Below are 23,069 nucleotides of genomic sequence, written 5' to 3'. Positions count from 1 at the left end.
TGAGGCTTGGTCCTCAATACTGCGGCGACTCTACAGTAAACAAGTAGCTCTACTCACTGGTAAATATGTACAAAACTCTGAGAATGTGTGATTGGGAGGGGACCACGGGGCGGGGCTGTCGGGGGCATGTGATGATGCTTATGTCGCAGGTGATGTAGAGGCTCCCTCCTGTAGTCACGTGGTACCCAGCCTATGTGGCTGTACCTGGCACCCGCACAAAGGAAATCAAACTCTTTTTACCCCGGGTCACAGGTGGAAAGGCAGAAAAGGCCCTCGGGTTCTGATCAGACACAGGAGTACTGAGTCACTGTGTGACTTTGGACATTTCATCTTTCTGAGCCCCCCGTCTTTCTCATCTGGAAAACAGAGACCCCGGCCCCTGGCCTCGCTCATCTCACCCGGCCAGTGAAGCATCAGATGAAGACAGAGATATGAAAGGTTATTTGCAAGATAAAAACGGGCCTGCAGGATGGAGGGAATCACTTGCCTTCCCAGGGTTAGGGGAGCAGGCGTGGGCAGATGTTAACCAACTGCCTATACTTCCTCCGCCCTGTTCATGACCTGGAGAGAGGCAAGCTGTGCCCTGACCTGAAAGGAACCTTTCTGTCCCCAAAGTGGGGGAGAGATAAGAACTGTGAAGCCAGAGAAGCGTACGCGACTACAGGCACTTGGGAGTTTATTTTTACCCCGTTATCTCTATCCCGAAATGTCAAGCGTGGAGCCGCCTCTCTCTCTCACCATGCCTCCCCAGCCATGAAACGTGGCAACACAGCCTGGAAACGGGCCCCTTCTCCTCTGGTTCCTCTGCCTTTCCAAGAGAGTCACAGTGCTATGGCGACAGGAGGCATGGAAACCCTGAAATAGAGAAGTGGGAGGCAAGACCTTTTATTTGGGTTCTGGAACTGGCTGACTTCCTCCTAGAGGCCCGGGGTGCGGAGGAGGCCCTCGCTGTGTGTACCTATTCGAAGATTTGCATCATATGGGCTCTTTATGGTACAAGACGCAGAAATCCCTAAACTGGTTTACATAACAAAGAATGTTTCATTGGCTGAGGCCACTACAAAGCCCAGCGATAGGTCAGGCTTCAGGGGAGGCTGGATCCAGGGGCTTGATGCTGTCACAGGGACTCAGCTCTCTCCATGTCTTGGCTCTGCCTTCCACAGTTTTGGCTTAGGCACAATGCTGTGCTCCCCCACAACCCCCAGCAGTTCCAGAATCTTCCCCTGTGGTTACAAATGGTTGCGGTGGATCTAAACTTCACATCCTCATACAAGAAAAGAGAGGAAACGTCTTTTTGCCAGAAGGTCCCAAGAAATGTCTTCTTATGTTTCATTGGTTCTGACTGGATTCTGCGCCCATCCCTGAGCCAATCACTTTGGTGTAGGGGCAGGAGGTGAAAAATACTCTCACTTGGACCAAACCAAATTCTCAAGAACAGGAAGCAGGGGTTTTCCCAAAAGAGATTTGATGGAATGGATGCTGACCCACAAGCAGAAGACTGTTTTGTGGTTTATTCACTTTGCGGTTTCATCCTCTCTATTCAGGAAAGCCTCTGACATTAGGGGTGACTCTGCTTTCTTATCTAGAAACAGGCCAACATTAATTTTCTTCAATTTCCATCTATACATTTACCTAGGGTTCAGAGTTCTAAGACGACCAGGTCCGTCACTCCCAAAATGTCACAGAGACAGCAGAATCTCCCACGGGTAGATAGGTAGGTACGGGCTGAAATGCCATCTGTTTACCTGCCAAAGGCTTCTTCTGCATTTCAAATAAAGTCCCCAGTCTGTACCCTGGCTTTCCTATCACCTGCCCCCTCGTTGCAGGGTTAGCCAAGCCGGCCTCCTGTTACTCCTTAAACAAGCCGACCATCTCCGTGCCTCAGAGCCTTCCTCCTTGTTTTCCTCTGTCTCAAATGTTCTTCCCTTAAATCTTTTCACGGTTGGCGCCATCTCATCATTCAAGGCTCTACTCGTATGTCACGCCCTTGAGAGGTCTTCTCTGACCAGCCTAATATGCAGAACCATCTGAAATTATCCTGGTTCGCTGATGGTTTGAGTCTCTCTCTCCCTTTAGTAGCCTGGAAGCAAGAACGGTGCTTGCCTTCTGCTGTGTGGGCCTTGCGATTCCCGGTTCTGCGTCGGGCTCATCGTAGGTGCTCAATCAGTATTTGCTGGATTAATGAATGAAATTCTTTTCTGAATGGGTTTGGAAACTTTTAGAGGGCAGGGCAATTTCTTATATTTTTCTTGGCTTTAACATGGTGCGTAGCAAAACACTGGGCATAAAAGAGACAAAATATACTAATATTTTTCAAATGAAGAAACTGAGCTCTCTGCTGAAGAGATCTGCTCAGAGTTGCACCCAAATGAACACAGACAGATATCTGGGAGGCGCCAGCTGCTTTTCTGAGGCGTTCCCTTTCCAAAGCCAATGCATGGGAACCTCTGCAGACATGAAACTGCAGACAGAGACACGGGGTCACCTTTCTGTTCAGGTCTTTGAGTATGGTGACAAGACCACTCTTCATTACTAAAAGCGTGAAAATGCACTTGCTGATGATACCGCTTACTACTTTATCTAATGGGGCAGCGTGAGAAGAATGACTCATAAGAAGAGGAATATTTCACCCTGTCCATCGCAGACCCGGATGTCAATGTCAAAACCTCAGCGTGCTGATGACTGTGAGAGAATCTCCCTGCTCTCCATGGATATAAACGCTCCCCGAGGCTGCCAGACCCTGCTGGCCTGTGACCGTCCTCAGGACAACCAGGTGGGAGCCTGGATGGCCCAGGACAGCTGATGGAAACTCGAAACACACCTCCCACAGAGAGACAGCAGCTGTCTCTGTATTCAGTAGATGCCACGCCATCCGAGGCAACTCAAGTGTTCTTGGTCGTTGCTGACTGATTCTCTGCTCACCCGGCCAGCTGATCCCTTTCTTAGGCTCTCACATGGCACCCTGAACTTTGCTCTACAGGACTCCCTGACATCTGTAATGATATCTAGGTGATTTAGGTGATTGTCTGGTTGATACCCATCTTCCCCACTGGAATCTGTTTTCTTAAGGGCAAAAATGGATCTCTTTAGTTCTCTCCTGTGTCTAGTCACTCAGCTGTGTGCCTGACATGTACGTGCCTCAGATTTTGTCACCACATGACCCCCCTGTCCTCTTCACCAAGGCACCTCCTGTGCTTAGAATAGTATCTGGCACAGAGTGGAGGGTCAACAGATATTGAGAGAATAAATAAATGAATGGACACTGCCCTTTTCCTTCCCAGAGAAGCCTGGTGACCTTGCTCAAGATAAATTCCTGGAAAGGGGGAATGGAGGAAGTGACAATATGCAAATACACCGAACCAAGCCCAAAGGTCCCATTTAGATCATTTCCCTGTGACTCAGTGGGTCCGGTTCTGAGTCGCTAAAACGGTAGGTCAGCCCGGGGGATGCGTAGAGTGCAACATAAACTAGTGGGCTACTGTGCACCGTGTTCGCGGTAAGACACTTAAAGTTTAAGTGAGCTATGGCTCCCGGTCCTCATCACATACTCAGAAAAAGAACCCAACAGCAACCCGGGGGTGGGACCGCACCCGGTGAGAAGGCCTGGCCCCAGACTCCGCTACCGGTCAGGAGCGGGCTGGAAGGGTAGGGACTTTTCTTCTCCGTTGCCACATTCTCCTTACTGAGGGATATCTGGGTCCTAAGGGGTCTCTTCATGTCTGAAGTTTAACCAGCCAAGGGCTCAAGACGTTTGTCTCCGTCCCTCCTTTGAGGGTAACAAAAAGGTCCAAGATCTGTTTTTCCATCGCCAGTCCGAAATCAGACGCACAAAAAAATCCCCCAAACCATCATGAAAAACCACCCTAAAACCAAATCTCCAAACACGCCAGGGTCTTAAGCCCACCCCAGCCCAGCAAACAAAAGTGGCTCACCTTCGAAGAACTATGGAATCCCTTCCAGAACCAGAAGGAAAGGGGAAGGGGTTTACGGGGTCGTCTCAGAGCTGTAGGCTCTGGCTTGTCCCCAGGATGAGTTCATTATTTATTCTTAGAGACCGGACTCAAATTAAACAAACAGCGCCTATAAATAGAGCGGGACGCACTCAGCTCGGTGTCACGGAAAGGTCCTCTTCACAGGGGCAGACACGCTAAATGGATGCTCTCGGGTTACCCTGCTGGTACTAACGGGGAAGGGTTGTCCCCTTTCGTTGTAAGTGTGGCCTAGGACGGGGAGAAAAAAGCGGGTGAGTCACACACTGGGAGCCGGCCCGATTCTGTCTTCATCTCTTTTTCTAAACGCTCATTCACATTATCACCAAGAAGGCGCGTGGAGGAGGGACATCACTGTACAAACGCCCGGGGCTGTGCCGTTTGGCAGCTCCCCCGGGAACGGTCCCGGTCCAGGCTGTATTTGACAGAGCGTTTGGGGCCTTTAGGGTAGACTGCAAACTCCCTCAGCACAGGGACCGAGTGGCAGGACCTCCTCTCGGTTTTCCCCACGCCGTGGGGCACAGGGATGGTTAGGGTTTCCATGGCAGACCCTGCGCCACGAATTACAAGGGCCCCCTTTAAGCATGGCCATCTCTACGGTGGGAAGCCTGTGTCCCAGGCCTGGTGTGGCTCTGCTCTGAATTGCACTGAGGGGTGAGCCTGTGAGGTGCAGTCATCACATCACCGTGATGGACGAGTTGGGGGAAACATCTGGAATAACTGTGAAAACCATCATGCGGTGGAACAGAGTTGAGCTGATATAGCAATGACAAGAGCTACCGCTGACTCAGGGCTTAGCCAGGTCACTGTAGGCGTTATCTTAAGCACTGTGTAAAAGCTCTCTCCCACAGTGGAGGAAACTGAGGTACAGAGAGAAGACATGCCTTGACCAAGGTCACACAGCTGGTGAGTCAGGATCTGAAGTCAGGCAGCTTAGCAACAGAGCCCGGCCTTTCGTAGTAAAAATTAAGTATTTGCGGGTAGGTATCTGTTGGTTCTACTGCCTGTTGCTGGCCCAAGCCCATAACTCCCCACTAGGAAGAGTCATGCAGTCATGGCCACAAGAATTAGCTCAAGGCAATGGCAATGGATCTCAGGACCTCTGCTGGGAATGCTAGGACGAGGACACACGGGATTTCCCTCTGGATCTGCGCTGGAGGCAGGCAGCCTCAGGAAGCCACGGCCAAGTCGCACTGCTCTGAGGGGGAGGCTGGCCGAGAAGGGAATCAGCACTGGGAGAAAGCGGAGCTGAAAACAGACCCTGGTGACATCATTTGAACCCTGACTCTTCAACTCTGCACTTTTATGAGCCAATCTTTTCCGTTGGCTGTGTAAGCTGGTCAAAGTTGATTCTGTATCACTGGCCGCTGAAAGATCCCTAAGGCAGAGGCTGCCCCCTAATCAAACGCAGATGTGGCCAAAACTACCATCCCAGGCCGTCCAGTGAGAGCTCAGCCTGCACTCCCTTTTCTTGCCCCGTTGGGCATTTCTAGAAATAGGCACCATCCTGCTTCTGCCTCCGTTTGCTGAAATCCCAAATACCACCTCCCTGCTGAAGCTTCTTCAGGTTGTGCCGCGTCAGAATTACCTGCCACTTCATTTGGCTGCCACGATACGGCGCTTACATACTCGCTCAGCACTGGTTTTATTCTGCCTTGAAATACAGTTAGCTGTTTACAAGTCGTTCATTAACATTTATTGAACACTTCCTATGTGTTGCATCCTCAGCTAGGTGCCAGGGCTTCAGAGAGAATAATGTCAACAAACATCTGAGGTCTCTGTAAGTGTCGGGCACTTTGCTTAGCACGTGGTATCCATCGACTGTGTCACTGCATCTCCTAAGAAACCCGCAAGGTAAGTATGAATAATAAATATCTCCCTTTTACATGTAACGGGATGGTCAGTTAGGAAGTCAGGGAGAGATGCCGAGATCAAACAGACATGAAATTGCAAAGCGAATTGCTGGATGAAGATGTAGGCTCTCACAGCAAATACTTTACAACTGGTTTCACAATTCTAATCCCTCCAGTTTCATAAATCCCTAATCCACAAAGAGGATAGAAAAGACTCAATAGGTTTTAAGAGAGGATTTTACGAAGGCCTTTTTTTCTTTTTTTCCCTCCGACTCCCATGCTGTCATTCACCTCCCAAGAATCGAACACACAAAGCAGAGACAGTTAACCTATTCCTGCACCTGTATTTGAGGAGATGGAGACACAGGGACCTGTGTCTGACACACTCCTGAGCAGTCCCAAGGGTGAGAGACGTGGCTCGGAGGCCGACATGGGCTCGCATGCCCAGAGCTCCACCTGGAGAAGGGCCTGGGGGTTTCCTACAGACCGTCCGTGAACCACGCACAAGCAAGCTGGCCGATGGGCCGCCTTAGATACTGTCTCACAGGGTGGCCTGGAAGGGTAACGAACTCTCATCGGACAGAGGCTGGAGGTGGGTCACCAGATTCGTAGGCGCATGAGAGGGCTGGTGGTTATCGCTGCTCTGCCCCGATGCTGGGGTCTCTCCAATACCTGCTCATTACCCTGTGTGGCACCTGAGCATTCCCGGAGGGTGCAAGGCCATCTTTTGTCCCGCGTTTTTCATCTCTCCCCAAGCCCGTGCACGTACGCTGGGGAGGACAGTGCTGACTTCACTCCCCTCCTCCCATACCGTGGGCCACAGGTGGAGGAAGAGGAAAAGAGGCTTGTCTCTAAATAAAGTCGGAAGTATCAATGAGCACATTGGACAGGCCATCCCGATTTTTAGAAATGAGACTAATTTATGACTTAGAAAGCACTGGACTTAAGGAAAACTAACAGTAAAAAAGGTCACGGTGCCTCTGCTGTTTTCACCGAGAGCCAGGATAAGACCTCACCCTCCGAAATTGTGACATCCTAACGGGGTGCAAAACTAAAGTTGCCTTGACAATCTCACCCCGTGAGTTCTCCTAGACGGGAGGTTGGACAGGTTAAGTGACTTCCTCAGGGTCACAGAGCTAGTAAAAAAGGCAGAACCGTGTTCTGAGCCACAGCCCTGTGCTGTTTCTACCCTCGAGGAAAGTACTGTCTCTCCCGTTCCTATCTGGCCTCTTCGTATCCTCTTCTCTTGCTCGTCATCTTCTTCCTGAGTTCTGTTCCCCTTCCTATGTCCCTGAACCAGTGCTGACAGAGTAGGGCATGACCAGAGGTAGGTAAGGTTATCCAAAGGTGACATCAGTCAAGAATGTGAATCAAAGACCAGCAAATCCCTGAGAACCAAGCCTGGAGAACTTCCTGTTTCCATGAGTTCCCAGCCCCATGCTAAGTGCTTCTCCTACATTTTCTGGTTAAGTCCTAGCAGCTCTATGAAACGGACCTTCCTGTGCCATTACTCCCACTTACACAGGAGGGAACTGAGGCTCAGGGTGCCGCCTGGTACCTGGTTTCCAAACCAGGTCCGATGCTGGAGCCTGTGCCGCTGACCGTTGCGCTGCACCTGGCACTCAGCTGTAGAATGCCACAGCCACCCTCCTTTCGTGGTGCCAAGCCTGCCAGCGGTTATCTGCTGCCATGCCCTAGGCAATAAAAAAGACCCTCTCCCAGTGTTTTTGTTGGTTTCCAATTGAGGAGTTGATTTTTATCAGACCCAATCACACAGGGCTCTCAGGCCTTGAGTTTTGAGACCAAAAACGTCATATGTGTAGGGGATGGGCAGAGAAATATAATTTGTAGGTATGAAGCTGGTGACAGAACCAGGGGTCTTGTCTACCTTTAAGAGATGATTACATGGGCCACAGTCTACAGCGAGCACCGGCATGCAGAAGCATTTGGTGACGCGATGCCGATCTCTCTAGACCTATGACCTCTCCAGTGTGGGATCGAGCGAAGCCTATGCCCAAGTTTTTCAAAAGTCCATCTATAATCAGCGGTATGTCGATGAAAACATCAATGTAGTGGTTGAAAAGGCAAGCTTGAGAGTTGGACTGCCTTGGTTCAATTTATTAGCTACAGACCCTCCATCGAGGCACTTGGGCTCTGAGCTCGAGAGTCCTAATCCGTAAAACAGTGACAGTTGTATCTTCCTCTTAGTATTTATGAAAGTCGTTAGTCTACTCACAAATACTTTGATTCCCCTTTCCCTCTATGCATGTGATAAATTATTACTATACTTTTCGCCCCCTTGGAAGTTCATCATGACCGTAGGACAGGCCAGCGAAATATGAGGGAAAGGGATTTTTCGCTACCAGGTGGCAGCTTTAAGAGTTGGTATGCAAGTTATCTTTTAAATTCAGGAGTTTCCAGCGGCCTGGGTCTCTGAGTGTCTTTGATAGCCCTCCTCTCTCCCTGGTTCTAATCATTGCTGGGCAGGTAGCGTGAGAAATAAACCTATTTTGTTTTAAGCCAATAAGGTTTAGGGGTTGTTTCGTACCACAGCATACATAACCTAGCCTTTCCTAATATAAAACTGAGCACAACAAAGATATCTTTATATATGCACAGGAATGGCTACAATCAAAAGGACAGACAATAGCAAGTGTTAGCAAAGAAACTAGAACCCTCATATATTGTTGGTGGGAATGTAAAATGGTACAGCCACTTTGGAAAACAGTTTGCCAGTTTCTTCAAAAGTTAAGCATACATTTACTATATAACCCAGAAATTCCACTCTTATTTATCCAGAAGAAATGAAAACATATGTCTACACAAAGACAGGTAAGTGAATGTTCGCAGCAGGGTTATTCATAATAGCTAACGAGCTGAGATGATGCAAATGTCTGTCAACTGGTCAACAGAGACACAAAATGTGTATCCACACAATGGAATACTGACACATGCTACCACACAAACCTCAGAAATATGATACTAAGTGAAAGAAGCCAGATGCAAAGACTGCATATTGCACAATTCAATTTCTATGAAATGTGCAGAAAAGACATATCTGTAGAAACAGAAAGCAGTTCAGTGAGACTGGGAATGGGGGTTGACTGTCTGAAGGGAGTGTTGGCAAGTGACGGAATATTCTGAAACTGGATTACGATAATGATGGCTGTGCGACCCTATTAATTTTCTGAAAATCACCAAATTGGACACTCACGACATGTCAAGCTGTTGGTGTGTAAATTCTATCCCCATAAAGTTTTTTTTTTTTTTAAAAACTAAGCACAATATCTGGCACATAGGGAAAGCTCAGCTTATTATTACTCATCATTTAAGGAAGGAAATGCTAGCATTGAGACTCCACAAAGAATTGATTAGGGAGTGAAGATCTGCTTTCAGTGAGGAAGGGAGGTCTGGCAAATTGGGGCTTGGCAGAGAGCCCCATTTTCTCACCCTTAAATTTTGTATTTCCTCTGTGCTGACCACCACTTGCAAAAGACCAGTGGCTATTTACATTGTCCTGCATCAAGTTCTGCTTAGAGACCAGGGATCAGGGTCAGGTGCCCCAGTTCATTGCTGAGGTTCCAGGAGGTTCCAGGAAGCCTTCAAACAGCCTTTACAAGGCATTACAAGAAGACTCAGCTTGGTCTGGCTGAAAAGTATGTTTCACTCTTCACTGCATCCAATCTTTAAACCTTTATTGACAACAATTCATATTTTCAATCACCTCTCATCACAGGCTCCCTGTGGTCTATATCTCAATGCTTCTTCACAAGTCCTTACATAAGTCTCTCCAGAGCCAGAAGGAGGGGAGCGTTTGTTAAGGAGGTGAAGGTTGGGGTTGGGGGAGGCACTTGTGCCAGGGTAGGAAACACGCCCCGCTCATGCGGCTGTCTGTCGTGCAGCCCTAGCCTTCTTGGGCTGGCTGATGCAACTCCAGATGATCCGCACGGAGGCCCCAGAGCCTCCCCCAGATAAGACAAAACTGACTCAGCGAGGCCTTGAATCCCCTGGGACAAAGTCTGAAGGGTCACAGTTACAGCGTCACTGCTGGAGAGATGGAGTCCAGCCCTTCACTAGTGCCTCCGTCCTTCCGGGCTGCTATAACAGAATATCATAGACTGGTGGGCGGCTTACAAACAATAGGAATGTATTGCTCACAAGTCTGGGGGCTGGAAGTCCAAGACCAAGGTGCTGGCAGATCTGGTGTCTGGTGAAGACACTGCTTCCTGGTTCATAGATGGTCATCTTCTCACTGTCCTCACATGGCAGAAGGGGCAAGGGAGCTCTCTGGGGCCTCTTTTATAAGGACACTAACCTTTTATAAGGCTCTACCCTCATGACCTCATCACCTCCCAAAGGCCTCATCTCCTAACACCATTGCCTCGGAGGGTAGGTTTCACCATGTGAATTGGGGGTAGCGGGGTGTGCACAAACATTTGGTCTCTAGCAACTAAAGACCACCTTGGCCCTCTAGTTAGTATTCAGCAGGAAGCAGCAATGGAAAAGAGACAATGCATACAGCAGCATTATCTGAACAAATGGCATTCTGGATGCAGAGCTGGATCCCAACAGAGACTTGTGTTTTTGATCTTCTCTATTTCCAGATTCTTCTAGCTACAATGTTCTCACAGTGCATCCATCTCTCTGGCTACTCACTGGAGAAAGGACAAAGCTTAAATGGTTTTGTTACTTATAAAAATGGGAAAAAATGAACAATTAACTACAAAACTGATATTAAAACCTAATAGATCATAGGACAACAGAAGGAATGAATGAAAGATAAAAGCAGACAAGCAAATTAGAAAACAGAAAATAATAGCATTGATAATAAATCAAAGCTAGCTTTATTAAAAGACCCATAAAACAGACAAACCTCTGGCATGGTTACACAAGGAAAAACAACAAAAATAAATAAATAGTGTTAGAATATAAAAGGGACTAAAAATAAAGATATGGAAGAAGATTAAAGTTAAGAGCATACATACTGTGTTTAAGTTTATGCTAATAAAATATTAACTAAAATGTAATTCACTTGAGGCAATATAATTTACTTGAAAAGAAGCAGAAAAATCCAATTGGACAAAAAGTCATGGGAGAAACTGATAGAGGACTCTCTGTCATTTTGATGAAATATATGGGCTTAGATGATCGAGAGGTGGGGGTGGAGAAAGTCTGTTAAACCTTAAGGGGAAAGATAATTTCTATATAATTTAGGTGGTTCCAGAATATAAAGGAGGTTTAAAAGTGTCCCAATTAATTTTGCAAAGCTAACCCAACCCTGGTAACCAAATTCTGAGAAGACAGCAAGACAGAACAAACGCAAAGGGAAAAAACAAGAGCATTACAGACCACACTTACTTAGGGACAGTGTACTGGGATGAACAGTGTCCCCCCAGAATCCACATCCACTGGAAACCTCAGAATGCCACCTTATTTGGAAACGGGGTTTTGGAGGATGAGGATGTAATTATTAAGTTGAGGTCATACTGGGTTAGGGAGGACCCCAAATCCAATGACTGGTGTCCTTCTAGGAAGAGGAGAGGACACGCAGATACTTTCGGAAGAAGAAGGCCATGTGACGACGGAGGCAGAGATGGGAGAGATGCCGCTACGAGCCAAGGCACAGCAAGGCTTTCTGGGAGCCACCAGAAGCCGCAAGAGGTGAGCGAGGACTCGCTTCTAGAGCTTGTGGGAGGAGCACAGTCCTGCTGATACCTTGATTTTGGGACTTCCATACTCCGAACTGTGGACAACTGTGAGAGAATCAATTTCTATTGCTTTAAGCTACCTGAGCTGCGGTGCTTTATTACAGCAGTCCTAGGAGACTTGACCGCAGACTTGAGCTATACGCGAAGCTAACTGTGCTTAAAAACTGTTATATTCTTGACGAATATACCTTCTTAACCACGCGAGGAGCCAGGTTTGAACTGAGAATTCTCCCAGGTTCCTCAGCAACCTAAGATATTATCGGGTGGCATACGGAAAGATGAAAGCCCTTCCCTGGGGCCGCCGGCTGTGCCCTACATCACGGGCCTTGTCGGGGCAGTGTGGACCCTCTAGCATACACGTGCAGCCTTTGTCCATCCTGCACACAGTCAGTCCTCTTTGGTGACTTCTCCGGCCCAGGAGTGCAAATGCCTGCAGCTTGGTGCTACCCTTGGGAGAAAGGACCTAGGAAAAAGGCCCTGGGCGCAGGCTCAGGCCATTCAGGTAGAGAATCCTAGACCATTCAGAACATGGTCTAGAAGGCAGGGGCACAAGCCCCAGGCACTAAGGACCCCGGAATCCCCAACACGAACAGGCCTGCGCCCACCTGCAGGACTGTCCCCTCGGCCCTGCCATCTCCTCGCGTGTGGGGGAAGAGTGTGGCTGAGGGAGGGACAGGACAGGGCCTGTCTCTAACGCAAGGGCAGGAGCCGTCCTTGCATGCGTCTAAGAATGACGCTGCTTAGCAGTTTGTCACATTGCGAAAAAGACCCAGCTCTACAGCACGCCGAAGACAAATGCAGACTTTGTCAACAGCTTTGGGGGACACCAGGGGAAGGAACCACTTACGAACCGCAGCAGACACTATTAGACATCTCGGTTCCCTCCCATGACTTCGTTCCCCCTCTCTCCTCAAAGAGCCTCTAAAAAACCCCCCAAGATTTCTTTACTGAGAATAATCTAGGTTAAACCTTTTTCGCCCATCAAAATAAAAGCCAAATAATCATCTGTCATTCCGCAAGCATGTTTGGGCAGATGCAATGAAGTCGTAGAGCCTCTCACTTCCCTCTAAGTAACGTGTCATACTATTTATCCACGCAAACAAGTAGAGGATAGTGGTGGCTCCGGGGTAGAGGCGATAAGGGAGTTTCGCTGCTAAAACAAAACAAAAATCCTCAAAGTTTTCTTACTCCTATTTTGTAACCATTAAATAAAACAATATGGAATACAACAGTATATTTAAAAGAATAATACGACATGACTAAATATAGCTTAATTCCATGAATCACAAATGTAAGGATGATTTGATATTGGAAAATTTACGGACTCATAATACTCGCAGGTTGAAGAACAAAACCATATCAGCTAAGAGAATTCATATTTCTCTTTTCCTACAATACTCCTGTTAAATTGGAGATAGAGGCGGGTTTTTTTTTTATGAAAAATAATAGATCAAGAGTCTACAAAACAGCTAATTGGTCAAATAATGGAAGCATTTTTTTACTAAATCGGGATAAGGCAAGACTGCCTGGCATTACAACTCGATACCTTCTTAAATTCTAAGTTCTAGCCAAGGTGGGGCACAGTGAAAGGCTGAGTTGAACTTGACCATCAGGTATTCTATATTTGCCTTGTCTGATGTTTGAAACAAACATTTGAATTCATTTTCGACATTTAAAAGGCTTATATGTTACACATTTAAAAAGATCTGTGACATATCTCTTTTAAAAATCTGACCATCTCTCAGATTTTGGAGAAACAGGCCAATTTCCCAAGTGGCAGAAATGGCTTGGAGCTGAATAAGAACTTCCTTCCCTGTTTGGACAAGATCCGTGCTCTCCCATTTGCTGACGGCCTCACCTGGCCCAATTCACTCATATCTGTTATTGTCTGGGGCCCATGGGCATCTGAATTCCTGAACCCATGCTGTAAGGCAAGAAATAGAAAAAGAGGTATAAATATTGAAAAGGGGACAAAATTGTCACTATTATTTTTGAATAAAGTGATGCTCTATTTGTAATACCCAAAAGAATTGACTGAAAATCCATGAAAATGAATAAGATGGTCAGTTATAAAATCCACTGAAAATTAATGCAGCAGAATGACTAGGGGTTGGGGAGGGATAAGAGTTTAGTCACGATTTGCAATAGCAACAAAAAACCGAATCAGCTTGGCAAGAAATGTGTAGCATTTACAACTCAAACTATACAATACCACTGAAGAATATGAAAAATGACTTTAATACAAGTAAAACAAACCATTTTCCTAATATTATAGGGATGTACATTGTTACCCCTCCCACCCCCAAATAAATGTAATTCCAAAAAAAAGCTAAACATAACTTTTTTCGGGAAACCTGACCAAGAGAGTCTTAAATGTTCATCTGGAAGACCAAATGCTTGAGGACGGCCAGCTAGCCAATAAAAATCTCATAACAGGGAGGCATCTGTCCAATAAATTATTAAAATTTATTATAAAATGATCATTAAACTTATAAGATTTGATTATAGGAACAGTCAAAATAATAGAAATAGAATTGAGAGCACAGAAACCTATCCAAGTATAAACATAAATACAGCATAAGACAAAGGTACTAATTCAAACCAACAGGTAAAGAAAATATTTTTTAGTGAATGGTGTTAAGCAACCAGCAGCTAACTGTTTTTGAAAAACGTTAGCGACATACCTCATATGATAAATTGACATAAGTTTTCAATGGAAGAGAGATTTAAATGTAAAAAAAAAATGAAACAAGAATACCAGAAGTAACTTCAGGTGGATTTTATATATTCTTGAACAACAAAAAAAGGAATTTTTAAAATACTGGAAGATTTGACAACATATAAAATTTAAAAAATCTGAAAGGCAAAAGCTTGGGAAAAAGGACAAAAAACAAATTCAGAAAAATGTCTGTGATGTTTATGAAACTCGTTAAACCTCTCAACGGATATAATTCTTACAAACAAACAAAAGTATTTGCTAGATAAAATGGGTAATGACATCAGTAGGCACAATAAATACAAGGCTACACACACACACAAAGATTTGAGAGAGAGAGAGAGAGAGAGAGAGAGAGAGAAAGAGAGAGAGAGAGAGAGAGAGAGAGAGAAACAAGAATGGCCAAGAAAAACAAATGGCCAAGAAACATATGAAAAAATTTCATCTCAATTGTGCCTGAAGAAATACAAACTAAAATGGTGAAATGGCATTTGAACTTAGCATACTGATGACGAAATCACAACCATACGCTTCTTGGTGAAGGTGTGGACAGATAGGCTCTCCTACACCCTGCTAATGTGAATATAAACTGATAAGAACGTTTTTGGAGAGCAATTCGGCTGTATGTATCAAAAAGTTAAGATGCATTTTTACCCTTCGATTAGGAATTCCCACTTATGAGAATTTACACTGAGAACATTATCATGGATATGCCCGGAGGTTTAGTGTAAAAGATACTCATGCTGTCGCTGCTTCTAATAAGAAACAATTGGAAACGTAAAGGTCATCAGTAGAGAAATGGTTTCATAAAGTCCAGGGCTGATGTGAGTGTATGACAGCACAAGCCAACATCCGTTCTGATTGTGGTCGTGATGCACATTTATAAATATTTTAGGTTTCACCCAGGCAAGGAAGTACTCTCTACCACTCAAATGATAATGCAGAACATTTATCACATTGAAAAAGTATACAATGCTAGACAAAAAAAATCCCTTACAAAAAAGTATATATAGGAAGATTTTTAAACGAAATAAATTATGTAAATAAAGACAGAAAAAATGCTAGAAATATACCTCTGGCTAGTAGTACTAGATATAGTTTTTTGCCCACCCTTATTTTCTAATAGTTGCATAAGATTCTAAGTAAAATTTCTTTACCAGAAGTTCATTGTTTTTTAAGGTTATGACCAATGCTGGAAGAGGTGTATCAATAATTCATTCCTTTTTGTGGCTGAGTAGGAGTTGTTTTATACATTTGCCTATTAAAGCAGTGGTCCCCAACCTTTTTGGCACCAGGGACTGGCGCTCCTATGGGAATCTAATGCCTGATGATCTGAGATGGAGCTGAGGCAGGGATGCTAGCCCTGGGGAACAGCTGCAAATACAGGGAAGGTAATGCCTGGAACGTGTCAATGTCCAGAGAACTGGTGGCCAGACGAAGGGTTATGGCCTTTCAGGAGAACGAGATGTGTGTGTACCAGGAGACTTGCACATGCATAAGTATATAGAAAAACCTGAATGATGAGACTGTGGCTGTTTTCTTTTATTTTCTACGTTCTTCTCCATAATCCAAACGTGAGGAGATTATGTTACGGGGGAAAACACAGTACAGTTGACTCTTGAACAACATGGGCTTGAGCTGTGTTGGTCCACTTATACATGGATTTTTTTTTTCAATAAATACTGTAAGTATGTTTTTTCTTCCTAAGAACATTTTTTCTCTAGCTTACTTTACTGTAAGAATACAGTATACAATACACATAACATACAAAATATGTATTAATCCACTGTTTATACTATCAGTAGAAGAGCACAAGTGATTGTAAAAAAAAATGAATCAAAAGCATGAACAGATGCCTCTCAGAAGACAGGAGACTGGCCTGGCCAATCACATACAAGGAGATGCTCGGCATCACAGGTCAAAATGCAAATCAGGACCTTAAGGAGGTGCTCACTTATACACAACCAATCAGCACAAATGAAAATGTCTGACATTAGCAAGTGTTGGTGAGCGAGCGGCTGCATCGGTTCTCACACACATCGCTGATGTGCGTGCGAGCTGGTGCAGCCCCTTCGGAAAATGGTTTGGCATGATCCCCTAAAGTCAAACATACACGTACACCATCTAACTCAACAATTTCACTCCCAGGTACACACCCAAGAGGAATGTCTGCACGTGTGTAAGACCAGGTACAAGAATGTTCATAAAAGTGCTGTTTACAATATCAAGAATCTGTGAATGACCTAAATGACCAGGAATGAGAGGGTTGCTGAATAAACTGTGGTGTGTTCGAGTAATAAAATATTAGAGGGAAGCCAAAACGAATGATGGCAACGTGTGGCGATAGATGAATCTTAGTATTAGTTAACAACACACACACTTTTTGGAATATGTATAATACATTAAAAAACAATGAGACTAGATAAAAAAAGAAAGCAAGAAAATCGTAAATCAGAATGAGGGTTCACCTTGGCTTGGGAGAAGCAGAGAAACAGGATGGGGGTGAATCTATATATTTAGATGTAAGTTATAATCTTACAGGCAAGGCTCTAGCTTTTTCTGTGGGGGTGGTAACTTCATGAGTACATTCTCGATTATTAAAAATAATAAGCTAAGTAAACAAAAGCAGGTCATGTGCAGATCAAGTGTGAGTGTGTTTCTTAAACCAAGGATATGATTACTCCAATTCTGTTCACTGGCGGTCCAATAAAAAAAAAAAAAGTTAAACGAAAGTTAGAATATGATAGGGAAACAAGATTATTAATTAGAGGAAACTTAGGAAGCTTGAATCTGGATGATAGATTGAAGACTCAGTCTGAAGGGACAGATCTAAGGTTTGGAGCTCCAACTAAAAGCCATATACAAAGGTGTCGCCTAAATGACTCTAAGGCAGGAAGTTAAAACAGACCTACCTGGAGAGCGCTTTTCCTCTTAAAAAGATTCTCTTCCGTTTCAAAATCACTCTCTGACATCACTCAGCGAAACCAGTGAAGAGCCCAAAGACCTTGAACAGCTGAGGATATGGGTTCTGCGGCTTTTCAAGATAACTAAGCTCTCTCATCTGCTCGAGAGACTTCTCTCGTGCTATCTTATTCCTACAAGGCATTAAATGTGAAATAAGGCCTTGCTGGGCAGTTTGCCATGAAGTATACTTTTACAACTTCTGTAACCTATGCTCATAGCACCCCAGAACTCGGTAATGCATATCACGGCTTTGAAGGTTTGCTCATTTCCAGGCAGTGAGTGTCTTTATTTATTTATTTTTAAATATAAGTAATACTTTACTGTAATTCCATTATTACAAATACAAAAGCTGACTCTGCTTTCCAGACTAAGATCTGGATAAAATGACAACCTATAACTCCAACCTCTGGGCCATGTTCTAACTATTCTGGCACAAAGTGGACACTTCATAATGTTTGTTGAGTGAACTGGCATTGTTTTCCAAATCATAATTTTGAAGATCCTAGATTGCAAGAGAAAACACTTGTCCGGTGGCACATTCTTTCTACAGATCATGTTTTATATAGCAAAAAGTGACCTAAAAAAGCATGAACATTTTTATGGGAGTATGTCGAAAGAATAGGTGAAATTTGGGACTGTCTCTGGAAATCAAGGACTTGGCCATTCTTGCTGTGGCAAGCACATACCTTCAAAGTATATACAAGTTCCAGGGAATCAGAAAATAACACGCATACACCCCTTCACCAACCCCCACTGACACAAAGATTTAGCAACAGTGACCCAGAGATTACGACAAAACCCTCCTACATTGATGACCCTCTCGTTAAGATAACGGTCAAATTCTTCAAATCACTTTGATGTGTACATTGACTCTGTTCATCAAAAGACAGTAGCAGGAACAGACATGTGGAAAACTTAAAGAAATAATTAAGATATTTCCATAAGGCCAGCAGTCAGAGTGGGTATTAGAGAATTTCTACAGCAAGAGGAAGAGTCACATTTCCTGTCCACTAAGGGCCTATTATCTGGAAGGAGAAAATGCTCACGTACTTTTCAGAAGATCATAAGCAAGTCCGTGCATAAACACATGTTCATATTCTCCCGAGTAAGGTTGTTTAATTTTAAAAAATCTGGGCCACTCCTGCCCTCACTGCTGCTCTTTCTTTGATTAGCCCTACCTGCCAAACGACTTCATTCTTTTTGCCATCTAAGCACATATGTGATCACTTCCCCCTAAATTGACTTGCTTTCTGGTTTGCTGGGTTTTGAGTGTTAAGTCATTTCACGTGTGTGGGTTCTGAGTGCACAACCCATCAGCCCGGCTCTCGAGTGCGGTCCTGCTGTTGGCTTGACCTGACTTGTATGTGCTGCAATATGAAGACACCTGAGGCATAAACAGACTTCTCCGGTCTCCTGGCTGCCGGGGAGGAGGTGGGGGCAGGCGCAGTGAAGGTGCTTCTTTTGTCCTTTGCTACCCAACGTCTCCCTCAGCTCCAAATTTGTTGTCAACCTTTGCTTTATATGCCTGTCCACGCTGTCTCCATTTAGTAAAAATAAACAACTCACCTACCAACACACACTCTGGGGGGCTGGGATCAGCATATCAGCGTTAGATGACATGACATCATGAGCCCTTCAAGCATGCCTCCTTTGTCTGTGTTTGCACCCCCAAACAAAGCAACAGATGAGGGGGTGAGGAGGTGTGCAGAGCTTCCTGATAAATCACAACAAAAATGGGCTGGCTGGGTTTCCTCCCCCCACTAAACTGTTAGCTGTATTTATTTCCTTATTAAAAGCCTTTGAGGTATAATCTACATATAATAAACTGCCCACACTTAAAGTGTACACCTTGATGACTGGTGGCATCTGCATGTGTTGTGAAACTCACCGGACGATTCCTACCATTTCTATTGACTCCAAAAAAGTTACCTTGTGGGTATGGCCGGTTTTTATCTTCAACTTGGAAGCGCTTTGTGAGGTTGTGAGTGAATTGGCCCTCACCTACAAGTCCGGGGCTTACCATGGGGTCACGGAGTGCATTTAAGAAACCAGAGTGCTCCCTCACCCCCACCACCACCCCCACCCCACTCCACCTCTTCCGAAGAAGGGGGAGGAAATCCCTGCAACAAAAGACTTGCGACTTGCAGTCTGACTCACCCCGTCCTAGGGCGCACACTCGGGCTCTGATAAGAGGCAGTCAGTCTGTCCTCCCTTTGTTTATAATGAGTCACGCTGGAAATCAGACAGCTACTTTTTTTCTCTCCCATGTCATGGTTAGGCAAGAATCAGAGGCAGATACACACACCCCCATTCAAAGTGCACTCATCCTTAAAGTGTCCGGTGACTCGGCGCAGCTAGGTTAGGACCGGTGACTCAATGGAGACCCCTACCGGTGAAGACAAGGAGTGCCGCGTCTCGGCGTCGAGATCTGCCTGCCTTTCCACACCTCAAGGACAGATCTCAGAGAGTCACAGATTTGCAAGAAGAATGAGAAGCAGCAGCTGACTTTTCTGTACATCCTGTCCCCCCTTCCCCCAATTATTAGTGACAGAATGGGGCGTGAGTCACAACTTTCAGACTATGCCCACACTGGAGCAATTAACCACAGAATTGCTTCAATAATGAACCTTCTTCCAGCTGCATCCCGCCCCCGTGGCAGAGCTCTGGGCTGTGAGCCAACAGCCTTCAGTGGCAGAAATTGTGAAGGCCCAGGTTTTAAAAGCCGAAGTTGCAATTCTTTTAGCCAGTACCTTCCTGACCCTGATCTGAGAGTCCTAAGGGGAGTGTGGGGGATGTTTCAACGAGCATTAATGTCATGATCAAGTCAACATAAAGTAGATTCATCTGCTGTTTCAATGTATTGCAGCAAAGGGCTGTTTTGAGAACAAATCACCATAGCAACTCAGCTGCCCCAGTTACAGTAAGCTCGGTAGGACCAAAATAAAAATCATTATTACCAAGTCTTGGGATTGGCTAGTGAGTGCGGTTGACAGAGACTTTCAGTTTCCAGATATTAGCCAGCACATATTTTGGTTTCATAAAGTACTGAAGGGGATCCTTTAAATAATAAATAAAACTATACAGCAAGGTTACAAACCTAGGGATCATTCCATCTGCCAGTTTAAACACAAGCAGAGCTCATTGCAAAACGGCAGCACTTTGTTGTTAAAATAGAAGGCTTTAGAAAAGGCCTCAGTGTTACTTACTGTGACTTACCGGTTCCATTCCAAGGTGGGGGTATGTGGTACCATAAATGCTGATTTTTAAGAAGAGGCAAATCAAGACAAAAACAGTATTTTTGCTGGTATGAAGAGAAAAGTAAAACCAATCTTTTCCCCCTCTACTCCCAGGACTCCCTAAACTGGGTTTTGGTTTCATAATTATCTGTTCTCTCTCTAGCGTCTTCCTTCTCTCTTTCACCAGACTCTACGCCTTCTTCTGATAACCAACAAAGTCACCCTTGATGTGCCGGTCCCCTATTCTTTCCCTGCACCCCTCCCTGTCCCATGGCTTCCCTAGCCTCTCAATGGGGCATGTGCCCGTGGGCTCCCTGGACCATCATCCAGGATGACCAGAGCTCTCTGCATCACCGCACCCTGAGGCCAGTAGCGTTCACTCTGCTCAGCTCCTGACCCTGTGAGTCACTCCCTTGAAATTCTCTCCTGCTTTTGATTCTAGTTGCTGCATGATTCAGAATCTGTTTCCCTTATCTTCTCACCTCCTAAATTTAGGCACTTTCTAAAGTTCTGTCTGTTTCGTATTTCTTTGCTTTAACCAGTTATCTGATGTCTTCAATTCTCACTTCTGTTCAGATGCCTACTACATCTTAAATTGAGACTGTCCACCTATTGGCTATCCCAAATCGGCTTGATCAAAACTGAACTTAATCTTCCTCCCGACACAATCAAGTCCTTTTCCAGACTGTTTCTGTGAACAGCATCATCATTTCCTGAGCCTAAACTTAAAGGCCAGGCATTATTTAGACTCTGCCTAGGCATCTGTTTTCTTTGCCACATCCCATAGGCTGCCTTTTGACATTTCTTCCATTTATGTTCTCCTTTCCATTTCCAAAGCCATAATCTTCATTCTGGCCTATCATTACCTATTGCGTAGAGAATGTTACAACAGCTTCTGTAATGGTCTTTTCATCTCCAGTCCCTGCTTCTAGGTAGCAAGGTATGGTAGAAAGAAGGTAGGCTTTGGAGTTTGAACCCCATCTTTGTCATGTGCTTCTACAGTAGCTTTAACTTCTTAACCTCTCTGAGTCTTGGTCTCCTCATCTATAAAGCAGGGTTAATCCCTACTTTGGGATGTGAGGATTTAATGAGGGAACACACATAAAGTATACGGCACAGTATAAGTGCTCGATCAGTATCAGGTCCTTTCCATTTCAAACTCACTACTGCCGGATCAAAGTTTTAAAACAGACTTCTTATCATGTCCTTCCCTTTCTTAAACATTCACTTTTCTACTAAAATAAGGACAAACTCCTCAAACCTTGCACCTGAGACCCCTACCGTACGGCCCCAGGGTGCTGCCCCAATCCCACTGTTCATGGCTCTTTCTTTAAACACCACCAATCGATTTCCCATTCATTTCTTTGCTAATACTGTGGAAGTGGACTGAAGTACACCGCCTGCATCTCTGATAAAATCCTAGCTGTTCTTTAAAACGCATCTTGAATTCTACCTTCTCTCCGAGGCCATTCGACTGGATATGACATTTTCCTCTGACCTCCAGAGCACTTATACACCTCTCCTGTCACATATTTATTATATACCTCTCCTGTGGCATATTTATTATTTTACTTGCTCATGTTTTTTGTGTGACTTGTCTTCGCTGCAAGACCGAACGCCCCTTGATGGCAGAGACTGTTACAGCATCAGCCAAGAGAGAACCCTCTGCCCTATGCAATAAATTTATGCCCAAAACAAACCTGCCTAGTCACGCTTCCCTTAGACTACTAAACCGTCTTCTTCCTGAAGCTTCTGTTGGGTGAAGCTCTTCCCAGAAACCGAGTTGCACAGGAAAGCAAATCTCTTAGTGAAGGACATTCTCTCACTGACACCAAAATTTGGAGCTTATAATTACAGAAAAAGTGTCTCTGAATCATCTCAAATATACTGTGCCATCATTTCATTACGCTTGGTTTATTTACTATTTTCATGAATCCCAGAAACTGGGATTCATCCCTTGGTTGAAATGACAATTTGACTTTGTTTACCTGTCTCTAGGCCCTCAGGGAGCAGTGTTCTTTTGATGTAGAAATACCTTCGTTGGGCAAATGGATCCCTGGGAAGGTCTAAAGTCCCTCTTCTTTCTCATGCATCAATCAGTCTCTTTAACACTGATAGTTATGGCTACACAGAAAAAAAAAACTTCATTAAATATTCAGTGGCACTTTTGTAAACAAAATGAGAAACAGGGGTCCACTGAGTTAGCATCTTAAAATGAGTCCATAGTTCTTAAATATTTGATCAATTTATAGCTTTTAATACTAAGATCTGAGTATCAAAGTACAGTTCTTAAATGTATATACAGGTAGATACACACACACGCACGTATGTATATCCATCTTCTAGATGACAGGTTTAACGTTAAGATAAATGAGGCTGGACATAAGGTTTCATCATTATATGTGAACTCATGTTGTCAATACCATTTGCAAAGTATAATTTTCAGAAAATCACAAACATAACTCTCATACAAATAGAAAAGTCAAAGATTTTATTTGATTCAATAAATGAGGAAACCAGTAAGATGTTAAGACTGATTCAAAAGAAAATTCAGGGACCAAGAGATTTGTAGGTGATCAGTCAAAGGAATGTAGAAATAAAAA

General features: G+C 44.6%; 1 long non-coding RNA gene across 2 annotated transcripts; it reads right to left on the bottom strand.

The window, feature by feature from the left end:
- Positions 1-659: 659 nt before the first annotated feature.
- LOC120620413 (uncharacterized) lies at positions 660-21,421 on the bottom strand. 2 transcript variants are annotated; one of them, XR_005657853.1, is made up of 2 exons: positions 20,447-21,421; positions 660-4,220 (listed from the first exon to the last, which is right to left on the bottom strand). It is a non-coding gene; the product is annotated as an uncharacterized LOC120620413 (long non-coding RNA). The 2 variants fall into 2 exon arrangements; XR_005657854.1 differs by lacking the exon at positions 20,447-21,421 and adding an exon at positions 19,388-19,608.
- Positions 21,422-23,069: the final 1,648 nt, after the last annotated feature.

This window comes from Pteropus medius, unplaced genomic scaffold (genome assembly GCF_902729225.1).
Source record: "Pteropus medius unplaced genomic scaffold, Ma_sr-lr_union100, whole genome shotgun sequence".
NCBI classification, from domain to species: domain Eukaryota; kingdom Metazoa; phylum Chordata; class Mammalia; order Chiroptera; family Pteropodidae; genus Pteropus; species Pteropus medius.
Note: the sequence above shows the minus strand (reverse complement) of the source record. Positions and strands in the feature narration are given on the sequence as shown.